This window comes from Pan paniscus, chromosome 13 (genome assembly GCF_029289425.2).
Source record: "Pan paniscus chromosome 13, NHGRI_mPanPan1-v2.0_pri, whole genome shotgun sequence".
Lineage (NCBI taxonomy): Eukaryota > Metazoa > Chordata > Mammalia > Primates > Hominidae > Pan > Pan paniscus.
Window position 1 is genome coordinate 56,096,949 of NC_073262.2, and position 17,055 is coordinate 56,114,003.

At 35.0% G+C, this 17,055-nt stretch overlaps 1 protein-coding gene and 1 pseudogene across 1 annotated transcript in view; one reads left to right on the forward strand and one right to left on the reverse strand.

Moving 5' to 3' along the window:
• Positions 1-17,055, forward strand: part of GALNT13 (polypeptide N-acetylgalactosaminyltransferase 13) — a 1,108,472-nt gene that overhangs the window by 83,391 nt on the left and 1,008,026 nt on the right. The window lies entirely within an intron of this gene.
• On the reverse strand, positions 5,962-7,239 carry LOC100981199 (tubulin alpha-1B chain-like; annotated as a pseudogene).

Consider the following 17,055-nt stretch of genomic DNA (forward strand, 5'->3'; position numbering starts at 1 on the left):
ACTAGGTTTTACAGCTTAAAAAAATACTCTTATCAGTTTTTCCGCTTCACCCTAGGAGTCCTTCTTAACTCTGAAAATATACTCCTATTCTCAAGTTTTGTCTCTGTTTGTACCATTGAAAGGTTACAATGTGGTGTTTTCCTCAGACCAACTGTTTATATTTACAAATAAAAGTCTATTTTAAAAATGTTTCAGACCAGTCAGGGAGCAGAACTCTGGTAAGAAGAGTATTCTACTTGGGAACAAGGAGGGAGTTTTAAGGACATCATCTACTATAATTGCTTTGCTCTCCCAGGTAGTAGGAATTACAGAATTTTAAAAAAATCACTGGCATGGTATTACTTATTATTTAGTCTTGGTTTCTTAATATGTCAATTTGGCCTTCCCATAAAAGTAGCTACATATTAAAAAAAAGAAAAGACTAAGATCCAGAAGACGTCAGAAAGACTGCTGGCTTTTTAATATCTTCCAGGTGCTACAAAAGCCACACATAGTCTTGTATGTTGACATGGGCCCTGCAAGGCCAGGGCAGAAGAGTATGACTCCACCATGTAAAGTATGCCAATTGGTGGAGCCATGGTAGCTGGATTTGGGAGGCTGACTAGTTCACAACCTCTGATAAACTGTCAACCAAGCCTGAACCAGGGTCACCTAGGAGAGCCAGGAGTAAATGCATTTTAGGTGGCCTAACTCCTTGTGTTGCAGCAAAGAAAGCAATTATGAAAATGGTCCTGCATTCATTGGAATGAAACCTTTGATTCTGAAGGTTACTCATGGACTACTGTGTTAAATCTTACTTGATACCATTTAAGTCTGTATAAAAGTATGAGTACATGGTCAGTTTTATCATGTAAACCAAATATAATGCATTTATAAAATTAAAACTGAATTTGCAAATGTTTGAACAACACACAATGATATGAAACAATGTTCACCATATGAAATTGAATTACAAAAGCAAGAAGTGAAATAATATAGAGTGTAAGATCTCAGTTTTGCTAAAATGGACTTTAAAATTTACTGTAAACTAAATACACAAAAATAGAAACCTTTCTGTGCTGATAACTGTTTCTGCTGTGAGAATAGGGAAAACTTTCTCTATTTTTCTTATATTTCTCTGTCTATTGTCATTCTAAGCTAGTTTTAAAATGAACAGAAATTATTTCTATAATCAGAAAAGAATTAAGTAAATGTTGTTTACAAGATGAAGTGAAAAGAAAAAAGTTCTGCCATAGCAGCAGACACAACCCATTTAAAAGTGTTTAATCATTCTAGGTAATTGTTTAAAGAAAGTTGCCTATAAATAAACAAGCCTACCACTAAATCTACTGAAATTAGGCCCTGTGTTAGAGCAAGCATATGAATGTTGTTGGTAATTACAGTGGCACAAAAGAGTCCTCTGGTTTTGTGGTTTATGATTCATAATCATTTATTTTTTTATTCAATATTAAGAAATACCCTGAAAATTACTGTTGTCTTAAGAAAAAGAAAATGTACTTGTGTAATCTTTGAAAAAGGCAATGTCCAAAGCCATGTGACTGCTTCTGTTTTATGAGAGAAACCCACAGTGTCTCATAGGTCTCTTCCAGACACACTGGAATGGTGCCAATGTAAGAACATTAACAAAGAACAAGCACTGAGCCAAATAATTTAATTATCATTTGTTGACTTCGTCCATCTAAACTACATGAATCTTTATCCCAATGACACAAAGGCATCATTCCACTAAAGCTGATGAATAACTGCTTACATATTTTCCCACTGAATACTTAAAGTTTGTCCTGTTCGTTTGCATGGTTTTTATAGTTTTGGTTTGTTCTTGCTGTTTTGTATGTTAAAGGCATTCAACTTTTGTCTATCAAAGTTGTGGCAAATATTTTCCTAGACTGCTGATTACCATTCTGTTTATGGTATTTTTTGTAAAATACAGAAGTTAGTTTTTTAGAGGGTTATATCTATTGGTGTTTTTCTTTGTGAATTCTGCTGATTGTATTAGTTGATTCAACAAATATTTATTACATACTATGTGCCAGATACTCCTCTATGTGATATGATACAACAGTGATCCAAAACACCAAATACTCTTGCCCTCATGGAGCTTGCACTCTTACAGAAGGAGACAGACAATTAAGAATTAAAGTACATCCAACTTTTGTAGCACCTGAATCCTGAATCAGTTGTGGGCTGTCTTTAAGAAAAAGAATACAGGACCTTAGAAAGGGACCATGGAAGTGAAGGGCTTCTGAGCATATCACATGGGAATGAGTGATATGGAGACAAATAAAGTGGAGGAGAAAGATAGGAAGTGCTAGGTCAGAAGTAGGGATCACAAATTTTTCAGAGAAGCCTCACTGAGAATGTCAAATTTGAACAAAGACCAAGAGGAGGGACAGAAGCACACAAAGAGGATATCTGGGGAAAAGCATGGTAGGAGAAGAAAAGAGACAGTGCTAAATCCCTACAGGGAGAGAATGCCGGTAATGTTCCAGGAATGAAAAGGAGGTGGGTAGGGCTGAAACAGAGAAAGCCAGAGAAAAATAATAGAAGATGAGTCATAGAGGTACCAAATGAAATTATGGGAGACGGGGAGCAGATGATGTAGGGCCTTGCAGGCCCAGTCAATTTTCTTGGTTTTCTCTCTCTCAGAGTGAGAGGAGGTCACTAGAGGTGAAATGATTTAACTTGTGCTTTCACTTAGATAGATAGGTTAAGAATAAACAGTAGGGAGAAAGAATGCAAATAGAGAGATGGATAAGGAGGATATTGCCATAATCCAGGCGAGAGATCATGGTGGCTTGGATGAGTCTGCCTGGGGAATGTGAGGAAATATAATTTGTTTTTGAGTATGTCTTGAAGATGGAACTATCAGGATTTTCTGGTAATATGGATGTAGGTTGTAAAAAAGGAGAGTCTATGGGTGTTGTTCTAAGTAAATATGGAACTTTAAGTTTATTGAAATGAGAAATTCTTTTAGAGAATAAGCTTTCGGATACAAGACAAATGAGAAGTTCCACTTGGAGTATATTAAATTTGAGATGTCCATTGGATATACGAAGTAAGATTGTCACACATGCAGTTGGAGCTCAGTAGAAAAGTCCAGGATGAATATATACCTTTAAACATCATCAGCATATACTTGGAACTTAAAAGCCATAATATCAGATATGAGTCATATAAATCACTGTAACAGTTAACACGAGGAATAAGCATAGAATGGGAAGAAACAATCGGAAGATTGAGTCCTTGAAGGATGCCAATGTTTAGGTTAGAAAGATGTGGGAGAACCAGCAAGAGAGAATGTGGTAGGCAGCAAAATGGCCTTCCAAAGATGCTCACATCCCAGCCTTTCAAAACCTGTTAATATATTTTGGAGAGATTGTCCTGGAGTATCCAGGTGGACCCAATGTAATCAGAATACTGCTCATAAGAGGGAGGCAGGAGGATCAGAACCAAAGACAGAGATGTGATGACAGAAGCGGAGGTCAGTGAGGTAATATGATTGCTGGAAGGGAGGCACAAGCCAAGGAATTCAAGTAGCCTCTAGAAGCTGCAAAAGACAAGGAAACAAATTCCCCCCTAGCACCTCCAGAAGGTTTGCCACCGTGATATTAGCTCAGTGAAACTCCTTTTGCAGTTTTGACCTCCAGAACTGTAAGACAAATTTGTGTTGCTTTAAACCACTAAGTTTGTTGTAATTTGCCAAGGGAGGGATAGGAAGTAAATGCAGAGACTGAGAAAGGAGTAGTTAGTGAAGTAAACAGATAGATAAGAGAGTGTCATGTCACAGGGGCCAAATGAGGAAGTGTTTCAAGAAGGAAGTAGAATAATGGTCATTTGATAAACTATGTCAAATGCTGCTTATAGGTCAGGTAAGATAAAGCCTGAGAAATGAACATTGTTTTTAGCAACATGGAGGTCACGGATGATCTTGACAGGAGAAGATTTGGTAGATGGACTATAGAGAAAGCCAAATTAGAATTGGCTTCGAGAGAGTGGAGGGTAGCTGGGCATGGTGGTGCATGCCTGTAGTCCCAGCTACTCAGGGGGCTGAGGTGGGAGGATGGCTTGACCCCGGGAGGCAGAGGTTACAGTGTGCCAAGATCACACCACTGCACTTTAGCCTGGGCGATAGAGCCAGACCTTGTCTGAAAAGGTAAATAAATAAATAAAGTAAAATAAGGGAGAGTGGAAGGAAGGAACTGGAGAAAGAATTGCTGTGGAGTAGTGACTGCTATGTGCTTCCTGTTTTTCCCGTTTTTGAATGAGAGTCTCTTATCTCCATACCATTGATTAAAAAGAAACAACTATTAATTCATACAATGACTTGGATGGTGTATTAGTCCATTCTTACATTGCTATGAAGAAATACCCGAGACTGGGTAATTTTTGAAGGAAAGAGGTTTAATTGACTCACAGTTCCTCAGGGCTGGGGAGGCCTCAGGAAACTTACAATCATGGTGGAAGAGAAAGCAAACATACCCTTCTTCACATGGTGGCAGCAACAAGTGCCGAGCAAAAGGGGCTTATAAAACCATTAGATCTTGTGAGAACTCAATCACTATCATGAGAACAGATGAGGGAAACTGTCCATGATTCAATTATCTCCACCTGGTCTCTCCCATGACACGTGGGGATTATGGGAACTTCAAAATGAGATTTGGGTGAGGACACAGCCAAACCATATCAGATGTTCTCAAAGGATTTATACTGACTGAAAAAGGCCAGTCTCAAAAATCATATATCCTCCGTGATTCCACTTATTTAACATTCAAAAAATGGCAAAATGATAGAGACAAACAAGAGGTGAATGTTTTTTAGGGATTAGGGAGGGAAGTAGACAAGGAAAGGGTGTGAACAATGAAAGGAATCCTTGTGATGGAACTGTTTTGTATTGACTATTGTTATAGTTACACAAATTTACATGTGATAAAGCTTCATGGACCTAAATACATGCACACACACATACACACACTACATGAATGCATGTAAAACTAGTGTAAATGGAATTAAGGTCAACAGTTTATATCATTGTCAATTTCTGGTTGTAATATTTACTTTAGTTATGCTATCACTGGGGGAAACTAAGTGAAAATTAGTTTCACATGAATATACAATTATCTCAAAAAGTTAAAAAGAATGGTAGAAATACATCTAAAGTAAATTGACTAAATTTGCAAGTTAAATGGCAAGACTTCTCAAAGTGGATTTTAAAAAAGTAGTCCATCTATATATAGTTTACAACAGACCTACCTAAAACATAAAGACACAAAATAATGAATGTGAAGAAATGGAAAATTATATCTGAGGTAAATATAAGCAAAGAAAGATGATGTTACTTCTTGTAATAATGTTTAAGAAATATATTTTGAAGCCAAAGCATTATTGGGAAAAAAGAAGGTTTCAGAAAAATAATAAAAGAAGCAATTCACCAGTCTGCATATACATTTAGTACATATAAGGACTGTAAAGAACAGGTATACAGGACATTATGAACGTTTTTAATGCCACTGGACCTTATGCTTAAAAATGGTTAAGATGGTAATTTTATGTTATATGTATTTTTACCACAATAAAAAGAGAAATTGTAAGGTTGATAGATTAGAAATCTGTACTCAAGAATTAAAGCATTTTCATTTTTTAAACATGTATGACACTATTAAGAAATAACATATTTTGGCATAAAATGAGTCATACAGATCATGCTTCTGCTGAGAATTCAAAAAAATTTAAAAGAGGAAAAAATATAGCAAATATGATCTCCATGTATATGGAAATTTTATTTTATTTACTTCAAGCCTTTAATTTGAGACATGATGGAAAAATCTTGTAGGCACACTTGGAAAAGTCATGATTACCGCTGAGTGAAAACAATCTAACTGGAAAGATTTAATGCCTGTCAGCTAATGTCAAAGCTGAAATTCTGGAAGTATGACATGCTGCAGGGCTGAAAGGAATGGAAAATTAGTGTTCCCCTTCTTTTTCTTCAACAGAATCCACACCAACCTCCTCATAATTTTTTCAAGGGCAGCCATGTCCTCACAGGCCTCAGAAAATGCTTCTTCTCCCATCTCCTCACCCATTTCCCAGTGAACAAAGGAACAGTTGGCATAACTCAAGTCAGACTTGTGGCCCAGGCAAACCCAGGCCTCAGCAATGGCTATGGTGTTGCTCAGCATGCATGCAGCTCTCTTTATGTTGGCCAGATTTCCAGCAGGTACCACAGTGGGAAGCTGGCAATTAATGCCAACTTTGAGGCTAGTGAAACACCAATCCACAAACTGGATGGTGCATTTGGTCTTGTTAGTGGAATAGCAGTAAGTATTGACATATTTGGGAACCACGTTACCACGGTGTAATAGGCAGTAAGCCATGTATTTACCATAGTGAGAGTCACATTTCACCATCTGGTTGCCTGGCTCAAAGTGAGCACTGGTGACCTCTGCTATGCATGGTAGTCTTACCCAGCAGAGATGACAGGGCATATGTGACCAAAGAGAAGAGGATGCAGGAAGAGGGTACCAGGTCGGTCTGGAATTCTGTCAGACTCCATGAAATCTGAGAGAAGCAGTGATGGAGAACACAATCTGGCTAAGAAAGCAGTTAAAGATTAGGGTAGTTTGGGTGCTCAGTATTGGGGTTTCTACAACAGATGCCATAGATGGCCTCATTGTCTACTATGAAGGCACAATCAAAGTGCTGCAAGGTGGTACTGGTGGTGGAATGGAGTTGTAGAGCTCAACCGCAGCTGTGGAAACCTGCAGGGCTGGGTAAATGGAGAACTTCAGTTTAGACTTTGTGGCATAATCAACAGAGAGAAGTGAACCCAGAACCAGTTTCTCCGCCAAAGCTGTGGAAAACCGAGAAGCCCTGAAGACCTGTGCACTGGTGAACCAGCTTGCAAATTTGGTCCAAAGGCCAATGATCTTGCCAATGTCGTGATGCCCCCAGGCATAGTTATGGGCAGCATCTTCCTTGTCTGTGATGAGCTGCTCAGGGTGGAAGAGCTGGTGGTAGGTGCCAGTGCAAACTTCATCAGTGACTATGGGTTCCAGGTTTATAAACACTGCCCTGGACACAAACTTGCCTGCTCACTGAAGAGGCGTAGAATCAATTATCTCCTTACCCAGTGGTCTTGTCACTTGGCATTGGGCTATCGTGCTGGATGCTTTGTTCCAGGTAGTAGAGCTCCCGGCAGGCATTGCCAATCCAGACATCAGCCTCGCCAAGGTGGATGAAGATGCACTCACACGTAGTGGCTACAGGTTAGAAAAGCAAAAGTCAGAAGATACTGGGTCTCTGTTACCATCCCTGACATGTTGAGTCAAATAGGCAACACCTTGTATTTGGAAATTGTTTTTTTAAAAAAAAGGCATAAATAGCTCATGAAGCACTTTAAGAAGAAATGATAATGGAAATTCGAAAATATTTCTATCTGAATGATAATGCAAATGCTGTAAATCAAAATGTGTGGGATTTGGCTAAAACCACAATTAAAAGGCAAAAGCCTTAATTGCGTATATTAGGAAAGAAGAAAAACTAAAAATCAGCACAACTTCCAGTTTACACAGCCAGAAAAAGAATAATGAAGTCATCCAAAGAAAGTAGAAAGAAGGAAAAACGTAAAGATGAGAATAGAAGATTTTTAAATGGAAAATAACCAATAGCTATCCCATCAGGGGCTGGAGGGAAGAGGAAATGGAGACATCTGTTCAAGGGGTACATGGTTTATTTACAAAAGATGAGTAACTTCTAGAGGACTGCTGTACAATTGTACTTAACAATACTGCATTGTACACTTAAAAATTTGTGATGAGAGTAAATCTTAGGCTAAGTGCTCTTATCACAATAAAAAAATACAGAAACAGTAGAGTAAAAAGTGCTCAAAGTTAATTCTTTTAAATAAACTAATACAATAGACAAATCACTGGCAGATTAATAAGAGAGAGAGGCTTTAATGAAAACTAGACCACACAATCATAAAATAACATTTTGCCAATTATTTTGAAAATATATTTTTTAAGAAAAAAATACACTTTACAGAATAGATTCAAGAATAAATAAAAGTCTGAGTAATCCTATTAAAATAAATGAAATTAAATCAGTAGTCAACAATTTAAGCATTGGTGGAAAACACAACAACAAAAACGACAATAACAGCAAAACCAACAATGACTGAAACAAGAAAAAAACATGTATTCTAAATATATTTACAAGATAATTTCAATAAACAAGGGTTTGATAGTATCTATTTTATTCACACTGTTCTAAAGTAAAAGAAAAAGTAAGACAGCTCCTCAACAATTTTATATTTTGGTAAACTATACTTTGATAAAATCTGTCAGGGATGTTAGTGAAAAAATTTCAGATCATTATCTTTTATAAAAATTGATATAAAAATAATAGCTTAAATATTACCAAATATAACAAAGAAAAACATGCACATTTAAATCATGACAAAGAATGATGAATTTTTTTCTTAAGAATGCAAGCATAACAATGTTAAAACGTGATAAATTAACATGTAATTTATCACTAAGAAATTAACAATTTTTAAAACATATGATTATTTCAATACATGCAGGAAAATCATTCAATAAACTCAGGACTCCTTTATCATATAAACTCTTAACAAATAGGAGTAAGGGACCCTATTTAATATGAAAAAAAGTTAGCTACCAAATATTACTTTAATCAAGATACTTTGTAATAAAATGTTAAAAACATGCCTTTAAATTGAGAACAAGGCCTCAATACCTTCTTCTATTCATCATTGTATGTAGTTCCTGCTAAATGGAAAAGGTGTGCAAAATAAATTTGCAAGGATTAGAAAAATATAAAACTGTCATCATTTGTAAAGATTATGATTATGTATATGAAAGTCCAAGAGAAGTTACAGAGAATGGTTATTTAAAAATTAAATTCATATATACAAACAGCAAACAAATATAATTTCAAAATATAGCAATTACAGAAGCAACGAGAGTACTAGAAATAGAAGTAACTTCACAGAGGCAAGACTTTAATGAGAAAGTCATAAACCTTTATTGAAAGTTATAAAAGACCTAATTAAATGTAGAGATACATTACTTATACATAAGACTTACTATAACAAATATATGAGTTCTTCCTCCTATTTATACTTTCAAAAAAAACCCCAAGATTTTATCATTTTTATGGAGCATGATAAACTCATCTTAAAACTTATGTTAGACTATAAAGTGCCTAAAACAGTTGAGACTTTTCAAAAAACAAAAATGATAATGGTCTAGTCATTCAAAATATATTATGAAACTACAGTAAATAAAAATTTAACTGAAAAAAAGTAATAGATAAATCCATTTACTGAACAGATCGAGCCATGTATATGTGGGTCCTACCCATGTATATGTGGGTTCTACCCACATATACATGGCTTGATCTGTTCAGTAAATGATTCTGGGTCAATTGGCTAAACATACAGAAATAACTAAGATCAAATATATCCTTACTTTATATAAAACACACATTTTTCTAATTGCATTAGAGGCATGAAATGAAAAGCAAAACTAGATGTTTAGGAGAAAAAAAGATAATATTTAAAAAATTTTGCTGTGCCTATATTTCTTAAGCAAATTACCCTGAAAAGGATGAAAAATCAATCTGGATATATAGAAGATATTTGCAGTTCAGAAAACCAAAACTCATTAGTGTATGGAATATGCAAATAATTTCTTCCAAACAAGAAAAAGAGAAGCTAGTTATTGAAAATGTTTAGCAAAAGATAATTGATAGAAGAAAGCATAAGCTGCAAATTAACATTAGAAAGAATGTTATATTCCATTAAGGATATACAAACTAAAACTGCAATAAAGTAACATTTTATATCCATCAGATTGGCAAAAATAATGTCTGATAAATCCAAGTGTTGGGAAACCAGGTCTCCTATTATCTGTGGTAGCATAAGTTGGTAGAGATATTTGAACAGAAATTTGGTAGAGTAGTTTGGAAGAATTTGTCATACATAATAAAACTAGTAGCTGCATTTCCAGAAGTCTTTCATAAACTCCTGCATATGTGCACAAGAAAACATAGAAAGGTGTGCTAATTTCAGCACTGTTTGTAAAAGCAAACACATGGAAATAGCCTAAGAGTTGAAAACAACCTAGGTAAGGGAATGGATAACAAACCATTGTTTATTCACTAGAAAAAATATCAGACAAAAGTGAAAAATAAAAGTGAATGAATTATGTCTACCTACATCACCAGGTATAATTCTCAAAAACATACAATGTTGACTAAAGCAAAATGACACTAGAATACTTAACATTTGATACCATTTATGTAAAATTTTATACATGAAAATAATATTATGTATTGCAGTGGATATATTTATGTTTACTAAGAGTACAAAAACAACATAGGTGAATGGAAACACAAACTAAAGAATAGTATTTATAAGGTGTGAGTGGGAAAGAAGAGGTAGGAGCAGGAAGGGCTTTTGTCTTAGTTGTAGACTTTTTGAAAAAATAGAGAAAATTGAGCCAAATATAGAAAAATATTAATATCTCCTGGGAATCAATGGGGCCTATAGTTTTCAGTTATTCCTTTGTTTGCAATATTTTATTATTAAAAATTAAAACAAGAATACATGAAATATTGTGACTGCTTTAACATTCAGGTTCTATAGGATCACTGAAAACTACATATGAAAACCAAATTATTTGGTTTCAGTGAATGTGTGAAATGCATTTGGATTTGGTGTCATTGATATACTGCATTTAGGAAGAAATAAATTCAATACACAGGAAACTGATAAATGTATGATTTTTATAAAAATAAATATTAAAATGTTTACTTATGAAATCTTGTTCTCCTATTTCCTTCCCTGCTACTCAAATAGAAAAACATGTATCTGAAATCACATATTAAGTCTATGAGAAAATGATATGAAGCACAGATACCATCTCTGTGTAAGTTTTCAGTAATGCTATACATGTAAAAAGTAAATAGTTATTCTTGAAAATAAAGTCAATTTAATATGCCTGATCAATACTGCCCTATGCCATGGTCTAAAAATTTTTATTATTTAAAATGTTATAAAGGCATTATGAACAATTATAATCAATATTTCTCATATTACATTCCATTTGAGTTTAGTAATATGAGATTAGCTTTTTCTTCTTGAGTCATTCTGCTTTACTATCTCATTTTCCTTCAGCAGTAATTATTCCAATTTGTCATGGTGTTACAGCAAAAATCCAAAAAACATAAAAAACTTCTTAGCTCATCTTGGTGCCCTAAATTTTCTTGGATTTCACCAATTTTGTTTATTAGGTCATACACTGTCTAATTATATATTAGCTGAGTTTATGATTTAATATTGATAGTGAGAGTGAAAATAATTTGGCCATTACATTACTCTATTAAAATGGAAAGCTCTATAACACAGCCAGCTCTTTTTAGCTCCATCTAGTCTTTGTTGCCATTAATCAGCATTGGAGATTGAGAGTTTTAGATCATTGTTCTCAAAATTGATACTCGCTCAATTTCATAGCTTACTTTATATGTCTTGAAAACACATAAAGTAGAGATATCTAAAGAACAAGACCATAGGGTACAGGATTTCCATCAAGCAGAGGGCACTAATTTGCACATATTTTTATTTTGCTAAATGATTACTACCAAGTGCAGATTCACGCTTTGTACTAAGGTAATGTGGAGAGCTTTCAGGAAGGGCTATCCTGGGTCCAGAAGCTTAATGTGTAGGAAATCCAGTATTACAGATTAAACTAGTCTTGTAAGTCTTTGTTCATCTTTACAGTCTCAAGAAGAGAACTATCATCAAAAGAAACTGAAGTGGTAGTCATTTTATTTATATTACGTTCATGTGCATATACTCTGTGCTACAATCTTCAAAATTATGTTCATTGCTCAAATTCTTCCAGAAAACCCAAATCTGGTGTACATTTTATTTCCTTCTTAGATGTTTTACCTGTTTTGTTGGCATGCACAACTTGAGGTAAGCCTGTTTCATCTTATGAGATTGAAACAAAACTCTTTTTGAGCATAAGTATAGAATTGGACAATTCAGAGCAATTAGTGCTCTTATTGTCTCAGTGGGCTCCTTTGAAATGTTTATAGTAGGCTACATTGTGAAGATATTGTGAAAGTATTTTTATGTTTCAAGATAGCAAACACTTTGAATAAATCAGTAAAAATAAATTTTATTGGAAATTTTTGTTTTCACACACATTTTTGCCTTTTCTGTTGATAACCAAACATTAGAGTATTGCTCATTTTTGCAGAATTTAAAGGTGTCTCAAGCAGCAGACTACTAGGAAAAATACAAATTAAAATGTATTTTCCTAGAACACCAGGAAAACATTTTAAATTGGAATTCATTTGGAAATGTATTTGTCTCAAATGTTTTTTGAGTACCTATTCAAAGAATGACTAATTAGGTCCCATTTATTAACAATAAATGACTCTCGTGTTGCTATCATGGAAGCTACAGTGTAATCAGGTTGACCAGGAACATACATAGGAAAAGTTGAAAAATAAGGCTAAATGACAGCAAGAGTAATGAAGATTACCCTCCACTAAGAATATTAATGCCAGAAGATAAGAGGCCACACAATGGGTTGGAGTGGTGAGAAAATCTATCAGAGTTTGAGCTGTAGAAGTTTAGGATGTAAGAGAAATTTTAAGATGAAACTTTTAGAAAAGCGCATTAAATGGGCTAGGGAAACTGAGAATAGAAGGAAGGGGAAAAATTAATAAAGATTTAGCTAAGAAGACAAGGTCAAAGAAAGATGGGGGAGAAAAGAAATTAGGAGGTTGAGTTAGACATTAGCCTTGGGAAAAAAGATGGGCATGTATTCACAGAGAAATATAGAAAGGAAAAGACAAGTTAAAGTTTGAAATGTTTGGAACTTAAACATTTTTTTAAAGACTCTATTTGACATATTGTTTGCATCATATGAAGTTAAAGGTATTAGACTATTTTTTAATTTATACACCAGCACATTCATATGGTTTAACATAATCAGCACTTCCTACTTCTAGCTTTCATATCTTGCTTTCCTTTTCTCTAATATGTGAGGTTTTAATCATAGCCTCACATATTATATAGTTTTTTATTTCCTTTCCCAGCTAGAAAATTATTTTAGGAAGACAGGAATTTTTCTTATGTTATTGTTATTGAAAAACCATTGCAACTAGAACTAGTACTTAATATTGGTAAGTGAATAAATAAGTTTGTTTATACTTTTTGTTTTTGCTCCTCATTATTTTTCCTTGCTTTCTAATTAAAGATGATTTTTGGAATTATAAAAAAGTAAGACATGCATTCAGTACAGAGTCAAGGATGATCAAAAGCAGTGTTGCTTCCAAACAGGGCCCAACTGAAACCAGGTAGCATGAATGTGCAGTGGGCAAGGTTGCTGTATTTCTAGGATGAATGCTATGTTAGTCCATTTGCATTTCTTTTTGTAAAGGAATAGCTGAGGTTTATTTGGCTCACAGTTCTGCAGGCTATACTAGCATGGCACCAGCATCTGCTTGGCTTCCTGGTGAGGCCTAGGAAGGTTTTACTCATCACAGAAGGCAAAGGGGGAGCAAGTGTGTCACATGACAAGAGAGAGCAAGCAAGGAGTTGGACAGGGGAGCACCACATGCTTTTAAAGAACCAGATGTCTTGGGAACTCATCCCACTCATTACTGCAGGGATGGCACCAAGCCATTCATGAGGGATCTGCTACCATGCCACAAATGCTTTCTTCCCATCAGGCCCCACCTTCAACACTGGGGATCACATTTTAACATGAGATTTGGAGGGAACAAACATCCAAGCTATATCATATGCTCTTTTAAAAATACTGTATTATAAAGTGCTCCTTATAAAGTTCCAGTGGTGGACAAAAAGTTGAACTGGATATAATTACTAGAGAAAGGAATTGTTTCGTGTAAGAAACAGGCAGGGCCCAGGTGAGGTTTTCCAGCATAGCCATGAGGCTAATGAAGATAGTAGCCATCAGTTGACAGCTGATCCTAGTAAGGAAAAAAACTTCAGTGGGTCTGGGGAAGTGGGAAATTACGTTTGTAAAGGGGAAGTATGAAGTTTAAGATAGAGGGGATGGTGATCAAATGGAGTTTGTGGGTTCAATCTTCTTCATATCCAGAGAAATAGTATGCATCTCCTTTACTCTGAAAGAACACTGCCTGGCCCTATCAAAGTAGGCAACATTCTTGTCCAGTCACCAAATACCCTCTTCTTCCTACCCTGGTTTATGTGCATTTCTTTTTAAATTCTAGTGACCCCTTTCTTACTCCATTAAGTGTCCATATATATTATCTCTTTCTCTTTCTCTCTCTCTTTCATGCAATACTTCCTGGCATCCATGTTATCACTAATTAAAAGGGTAAAAAGAAAGTTTGCTTTTTTATATTATAAGGATTTCAATCTGACAAAAGGTTTAACTCATTACTCCATAGTTTTCCTTGTGGAAACATATTGAAGAAGACTCAGTCAAAATATTTGTTGGCATAATGTTCATTTTAGGAAATCAGAGCATATCTACTTCCTTTAAATGTCCTGAATCTCCCATCTTATTTGTTGGTATGTCATACAAACAGTTTCTGTGATTTACTGTGAACTTAGTGAATTGAATACCTTTTAATATGATTTTTGTCTATTATTAAACATGTGTAATTAACTTTAAAGAATTTTAATGTTTTATGAGTTGGGAGTTCATTTGACAAAAAAATGACTGGCATGTGTGAAACATTGTGCTAAATAATCAGAAAAGTAACTTTTCATAGAGCATGGTTAATTTTACCTTAACTTAGTAGAGATAGTTATATCATCTTGGCAGTGTTATTCTACAATCTCAAACATCTTCCAGAGAGAAAGCAGCAGCATTAATTAAAAATTCCAGAGCAAAATTAATGTCAGACTTCAAATAAAAATAATTAATTTTCAAAATTTACCCTCTGCTGGTATTTCGAAGTACAAAATTTATTTACCTTATATTATTAAAATAATGACATCTAGCATTTATAAAATATTATACATTTGCCTTCTTCATCCAAATGTTTTTACATATACTCCTTAATTTTGCCCTCACCATCACCTGTTTTTGACAAACTATTTGACTAAGATTTTAAATATAAGAAGGGCAGTAAGCACTTAATATTTATATCATTTTTTAGTTCATCAAAAATGTAAATTGTATCCTCACCAGGAGAGTGAGTCACTAATAGACATAAGAATATGTTGTATTTATAATAAATCTTACAGGGATAGCTTTGTATGCATTTAGACTGCAAATGGGAACTACAATCATGGGAACTGTGTGAATCATTATGTTTCACAGTATGAGATGCCTTGCCTCAACCGTTAAGTGATGAGAGTTTTAGATTGGACTTATTAAATGTGTAATTATATACAGAGATAGCAACATGGACTATTGAGGTTTGAGAAGATTTGTACATACTTTGAACCCTAGAGCACATGACTTCTAAGAAACAACTGGAGGCATAATTTTCAAAATACATAGCCAATTTTAATTTTTTTTTTCTGTGGGGGAAACAAAAATTAGTGAAAGTTTGCTAAACTGTTATAGGTTGTGAGTTTTTATGATACCATCTGCTGTTGTAGCATAATTAGATATTTTAAAAATAACATTTAATTTTGTAACAAGTAGCCCTTTACATATGTGACTTATAAAGTTACACGTGGTGTATTCTTTTAAGATTTTCATTAATACTAATGGCTTACTGTCCCCTAAAATGCAAATGATAGGTATTAATAGGTAGGTAGGGAGAGAGAGAGAGAGAGAGAGACTAAGTCTAGCTTATAATTTCAGGGGGATCACAGATCTCTTGAGTCTTTAAGTATCCATTGATCTCGGATGCTCTGCCATGACAGTTGCTTCATATATTTGAATATGTCAATAAACTGCTTATATCCTGGGTATAGAGAACTCACCTGAGGATAGTTATGTTATTTTGATATAAGACCCCTGCTTGAGCTACTCATTTAAAATTTTATAAATGAAATAAACTGCTTAAATTGAAATCCTCACCAGCTCTTATATTTCTATATAGGGTTTAAACTATTTAGGATTATAAGAGGAATGATATTTAAAAGTTGACGTAGCCAGGCATGGTGGCTCACGCCTGTAATTCCAGCACTTTGGGAGGCTGAGGTGGGCGGATCACAAGGTCAGGAGTTCGAGACCAGCCTGGCCAACAAGGTGAAACCCCGTCTCTACTAATAATGCAAAAATTAGCTGGGCATGGTGGCACATGCCTGTAATCTCAGCTACTCTAGAGGCTGAGGCAGGAGAATCACTTGAACCTGGGAGGCGGAGGTTGCAGTGAGCCGAGATTGTGCCACTGCACTCCAGCCTAGGCAACAGAGAGAGACTCTGTCAAAAAAAAAAAAAAAAAAAAAGTTGACATAATTAGGTATACTCTATTTTACTAGGACAATTTTTACTGATGTTATAGTTGCCTAGTTTAAGTTAATAACCTAATTTTGCCCTTTCTTTTTTGTCTTAGGCCTTGAGCATCTTTCCAGATTTTTTCTGCTGAGCTCACCATTATTTTGGCTTTGAAACTCAGTGTGATAGAGGTGATCGTGAGGCATGCCATGTGTAGATGTCTTTCAGCTAATAAATGACCATCCTAAAACTGAGCTTGTCAATAGTGGCTTTTCAGATGAGAGCAGGGACAGAACCTTACCTAGGTGTACACTTGGCTTGATTTAAATTACAGTTGCACAAAAACAGCAAAGAAGTTAGCAGTAGTTTTGCCCCTTGGTTCTCGAGACCATGTTCATCTGATTACAAAAGACACAGCAAGTGCTGCTCAACCTCCTGCTCCCTTTCTAGGCTTCTAGCCCCTCATTTTGCCTCACAGGAGAGCTCTACTGGACAGACAATTAGCATGGGATTGGAGGCCATTCTCCAGCTTTCTGCATCTGTCAAATGATGGAGAGGGTTTGCCTTTTTCAGATCTTTGTGAAAGGGATCACCCATTTCTTTTAAACATCTAATATATTTCACACAGAAT